The 5,768-nt window shown below is 41.9% G+C and overlaps 1 non-coding gene across 1 annotated transcript; it reads right to left on the bottom strand.

Moving 5' to 3' along the window:
• Positions 1-314: 314 nt before the first annotated feature.
• LOC130290049 (U2 spliceosomal RNA) lies at positions 315-497 on the bottom strand. Its single transcript, XR_008847497.1, has one exon. It is a non-coding gene; the product is annotated as a U2 spliceosomal RNA (small nuclear RNA).
• Between the last annotated feature and the right edge of the window lie 5,271 nt (positions 498-5,768).

Below are 5,768 nucleotides of genomic sequence, written 5' to 3'. Positions count from 1 at the left end.
TGCCTTGGTGGTCTTCCACACCGCCAACAAACAGGAAGGTGCTACACTTGATCTTAGCCAAAAGGCAGAGAAGCGACAATTTTATTGCGGGTCACTCTGACTTGACAATAGATAACTGTGACTGACAATGCTGTGGTTGTAGCTTATTGTAGAATTGTGGCTGCTGGACTGACTTGAGGCCTTCTATGGACTCCACACTCTGAGACTTGACTGCACTGCAACTCAGCAGAAAGAGAGCGAAGAGACTCCTCCCAGGGATTTTATAGGGGAGACTCTGGTGGGGTCCCATAGGTCAACCTTAAGTCACATGGTAGAAACAGTGGAGGAAACAGGTCACATCAGGGCAGTCATTGAGCTGGTCCTCTGGCACCAGCCCCGAAACGCCCCGGTACACCTGCCCCCTCCATACAGCATCCATCCTACATCAATGGCAAAGTCCAAACCACTGATAAGAACAGATACTACACTTGATCTTAGCCAAAAGGCCGAGAAGCGAGAAAGGCCTGGTGTTTATCCTAGGACACCTGAGCCAAGTCAGGTTGTCATCTTCCCCACTGGATTGCCGTGACCTGATAAAATGATACTGTGGGCCGCAGGTTCCCCATCCCTTGTTGAAACGAAGAGTGGGTTCAAACACCTTGTTTTTGTCTCCATTTTACTCTTTCTGTTACAGTACAGTGGTCCCTCAACATATGATGGTAATCCGTTCCAAATGAACCATCCTTTGTTAAATCCATCGTATGTTGAGGGATCCGTGAAATGTAAAGTATAGGAAGTTGTACTCACCTGTCCCCGCCGCTCCGGAACGTCTCTGCTGACCGGGAACGTCGCACTCACGTCGCCATCAACACGTCGCTATGCACGCCGCTCCTACTGCATGACTGGACAGCGTGCGCTGCGACGTGATGACGACGATGGAGAGCGCCGGCGATGGAGGGGATCCCGAAGAGGACGCTCCGGAGCCCCGAGGACAGGTAGGAGACCATCACCGGAGCACACGGGGCACCGTAAAAGGCTATCCGGCAGCAGCTGAAGCAGTCAGCGCTGCCGGATAGCAGTTTATGCGATGGCCAACTACGCTACTGTTTACGGCAGAAAAAAAGTATATGTTGCAATCTTTTTTTTATTTTTATAAATAATATAAGTGCGGTAAATGGAAACGGATTTTGCTGTATGGCATACAGCAGTGTCCATGTTTAGCATCCATCAACGTATATATGTTTTTTCCTTTTCTAGTGTAGAAAACATATACATTGACTGGAAAAAACACAGTGTGAGCTTACCCTGATGGTTTGTTCACACGGCGAAATATCTGCGTGGAATTACACCGGAATACGCACGTATGTTCCGCTGCGGCAGAGTCCCAGAGTCAGATTCTGCTGCCTTGTGCCCATGGCTGAAATCTTGATTCCGGGGTTAGCAAAAAAGAATAGACATGTTGCCGATTCTTTTTCCGAGCAGTCCTAGTGCCGCCGGATTATTCAAATGTGCAGGATGTTCGCCCGTGTTTTCCGGGCAGAAATTACTTACATTTTACGTCGCGTTAACATGGCCTTAATGTGTATGTTTTTTTTTTCTAAGTGTATAAAAGGTATTCATGTTTTCCTACCAGTGTGTCTCCAGCTGTTGCAAAACTACAATGCCCAGCATGCCCGGACAGCCAAAGGCTGTCCGGGCATGCTGGGAGTTGGAGTTTTGCAACAGATGGAGACTCACTGGTTGGAGACCACTGTGTTAAACGGAAACAAAAACACAGTGTGAATCCACCCTAAGTGAAGAAAGCAGATAAATGTGAATTTAATAAAACAGATTTAAAGGGGTATTCCAGGAAAAAACGTTTTTGTTTTTTTTTTTATATCAACTGGCTCCAGAAAGTTAAACAGATTTGTAGAGTACTTCTATTAAAAAATCTTAATCCTTTCAATAATTATCAGCTGCTGAAGTTGAGTTGTTTTCTGTCTGACAACAGTGCTCTCTGCTGACATCTCTGCTTGTCTCGGGAACTGCACAGAGTAGAAGAGGTTTGCTATGGGGATTTGCTTCTAAACTGGGCGGTTCCCGATATATGTGTCATCAGAGAGCACTAAGAACAGAAAAGAACAACTCAACTTCAGCAGCTAATAAGTACTGAAAGGATTAAGATTTTTTAATAGAAGTAATTTACAAATCTGTTTAACTTTCTGGAGCCAGTTGATATATAAAAAAAAGTTTTTTCCTGGATAACCCCTTTAAAAAATCTATTTTGCACTTCCATTGGCATGGTTGGCATGATAACTTTTATCCCATGCACATTTAAGGGTGCGTTCACACGGCCGTTTTTATCCCCGTTTCGGTCCCGTGAATCTGTCTCGTGAATACAAGTACAGGTCTTGTAATACCGTAGATGATACTTTCTTTCAGTGTCGCCGGTTGTCCTATGCAAATATGGACAACTGAAACACATAAAAAAATTGAATTGCTTAAAAGATGAAAAAAATAGAAAGAATTAAAACACAGATGTTATATTGTACAGCACTGTTTTCCAACCAGTATGCCTCCAGCTTTTAGGGTGCGTTCACACGGCCGTCTGTCCCCGTTTTTTATCCCCGTTTCGGTTCCGTTCTTGCAGGCTGTAAACGGATTAAAAATGGTTTTAAAAAAAATCCCATTCATGTCAATGGGATTTTTTTTACAATCCGTTTACATCTGTTTATACCCATCTGCACTCATTTCCGTTTTTTTGACGGCAAAAAAAAAAAAAAAAAGAGCATGCAGTATTTTTCTTCCGTCAAAAAAACGGAAGAAAAAATGGATATAGTAAATTTAACATTGAAGTCTATGGAAAACGGATGAGCCTTTAATGTCATCCGTTTGCATAAGTTTTTTCAATCCGTTTTTTTTGATCCGTTTTTACTTCTGAGCATGCTCAGAACCAAAAAAATTACTGAACAATTACTGAACATCCGTTTGCATACGTTATTGTCCGAATTTTTATTCAAAGTCCGTTTTTGTTTTTAACAGGAGAAGAACCTGACGGGTCTAGATGGCTGTGTGAACGCAGCCTAAAAGCGCGATAGAAAATCTGAAACACTGTAGCGTCAAATAAGTTATTACAGTTGTTGTGACTAAGAAACAAAAATATTTACAAATTACGAAAAGATCTGCAGCAATTATTATAAATTTATTTTTCCGTACGGCTCAATGAATTTCGTATGAGCATCCAAGCAAAATGTTAAAGTATGTGGCTTAGTCGCTGCCAATGACCCTTCTAAATTATGCCAGAGTGTTTAATGACGTGCAGAAAAATGCACATTTGGAATAATTCTTGATTTCATTCAGTGTCCCCACTTGACTTCCCAACATGGTATAAAGAGCGTCGTCCCATAATTACATTTCTATGGCTTTCAGGGCAACATAAAATCTAATCTTCCCTAAATTACATTTCTTTGTTTAGTTTGGCAAAGAGCTGAAGCTCTAAATATAGATGGGACTTCTCCAAGCAAAGGAACCCTAAAATGTACGAGTAGAAGTATAACCCCTTTGGGTGCCCTTTGCTGGCAGCCATTTTGTTTTATCTACTCAATACCACTGGTGTTGCATCTGAGACAGATGTGTTCTTTAATGAAGAGACTGCAATATTGGCCACTTTAATGTTTTAGAATTAAAGGGGGTACTCTGGTGGAAAACATTTGTTTTTTAAATGAACTGGTGCCAGAAAGTTAAACAGATTTGTAAATGACTTCTATTTAAAAATCTTAATCCTTCCAGTACTTATCAGCTACTGTATACTACAGAGGACATTCTTTTCTTTTTTAATTTCTTTTCTGTCTGTCCACAGACCAGAGCAGGATAGGTTTGCTATGGGGATTTTCTTCTGCTGTGGACAGTTCCTGATATGGACAGAGGTGTCAGCAGAGAGCACTGTGAACAGACAGAAAATAAATTCAAAAAGAAAAGAATTTCCTCTGTAGTATACAGCTGCTAATAAGTACTGAAAGGATAAAAATATTTTAATAGAAGTAATTTACAAATCTTAAAAAGGAAGGGAGGGAGAGCACTCATAGGGGCAGTATCACCTTAACATATGTATGAAGCGGTCCTCAGCGGCCTCTGACTCTGTCTCCTGCGGGGTGCACGTATAACAGTATAATGTATACAATTTGAATGCAAAAAGAAGCACATACGTGCACTCACCGCAAAGCAGGGACAATCGAGCCTGGAGGTCCGGTGGCTGTGACGGGATGCCGGGTCTCGGCGTCGTCGCTGGTGTATGGCGCTCAGAGGCAACGCCGGCTGTTTCGCAAACTAGTGCGTGCTTCTTCCGGCCTCAGAGGCCAGGGGGGGGTGGTTATAAGCGCTCTGCTCCTTGCTACACCCGGCTCTCATTTTTTCATATAATCTGTTTTCTCTTCTGATACATGGCCAGCATAATATGTATGAGCTTTTAACATGCCTGTGATTGACGTTCATAACAAGTTGGAAATATCTAGGGAGACTTTTTTTTCACTCTTTGTACACTAAAATACAGCTATAAAAAAGTAATGTGTGTGCATGCCTACCCATGACCTAGCCCTAGCTGAATGTCCTAGCATAAAGGACAGAATTTATTTTTAAAGGGAAGTTCCACTACACCAGATTTCTGCTATTTAATTGTTGATATGAGTTTTTTTTCTCTAATACAACTAATAAGGCCCCACTTACAAGTCTCATGGTTATATTTAACAGTATACATTAGAACACCTTTCACAAGTACATAGTCTGCAAGCGTCTACATTCCATTTATTTACTAAAGCGTGTTAGGCTATGTTTTTGAGTGCCATAAAATACACAGAAAATTCACAATAGTACAGTGCTTGGCTATCTCTGGTGGCTTCCATAGACAATGAATGGAGCTATGGTGTGCACACGTGACCGTCACTCCGTTTTGGCAGAGGCTTCAGGAGTGAGTTCTAGATAGAGGTCGGACCCTCTCGTGATTAGACACTTACGCCCTATGGATAGGGGATATGTTATTACAAACGTGGACAAAATTGTCAGGACACGTCCGATTAAGACAGGAAAAAACCACAATGGTTTCTAAAATAAATAGAAACTGACAAAAGTAATAATAAATAAAAAATTACTCAAAATAACCGTGGAAAATCAGACATTGCTTCGGAATTGTGGTTCAACAAACTAATGAAACTGTCCTGGACAAAAATGATGGTTCCCTGAACTTAATACTTTGTTGCACAACTTTTTGAGGCAGTCACTGATTTCTGTAACTCTCAATGAGACTTCTGCACTTGTCTCCAGGTATCTTCTTGACCCACTCCCCATAAGATACTGCTCCAGCTGTCTCAGGTTGGAAGGTGTCTTCTCCAGACGGAAGGTCTCTGCTCCTTCCACAGGATGAGATCAGGGCTCATAGAAAGAAGTCACTTCACAAAAGTCCAATGTTTTGCTCCTGGCTGTTTTGGGTGATTTTAGCTTATTGAGAGTTACAAAAATCGGTCTCAAAAGGTTGTGCAACAAAATATTAAAGGGGTTATCCTAGAATAGAAAAACAGAGCTACTTTTTATCAAATACCGCTCCCTGTCTGTCTCCAGGTTGGGTGTGATTCTGCAGCTCAGTTCCATTGAAGAGAATGGAGTCAAGTTGTAATACCACACCCAACCTGTGGACAGACATTGAGCTGGCTTTGAAAGAAATTAGCTGTGTTTTTCTCTTCCTGGATAATCCCTTTAAAGGGGTACTCTGCTGCTTAGCGTTTGGAACAAACTGTTCCAAACGCTGGAGCCAGCGCCGG

This window comes from Hyla sarda, chromosome 8 (genome assembly GCF_029499605.1).
Source record: "Hyla sarda isolate aHylSar1 chromosome 8, aHylSar1.hap1, whole genome shotgun sequence".
Lineage (NCBI taxonomy): Eukaryota > Metazoa > Chordata > Amphibia > Anura > Hylidae > Hyla > Hyla sarda.
This window is presented reverse-complemented; position numbering and strand designations above follow the sequence as displayed.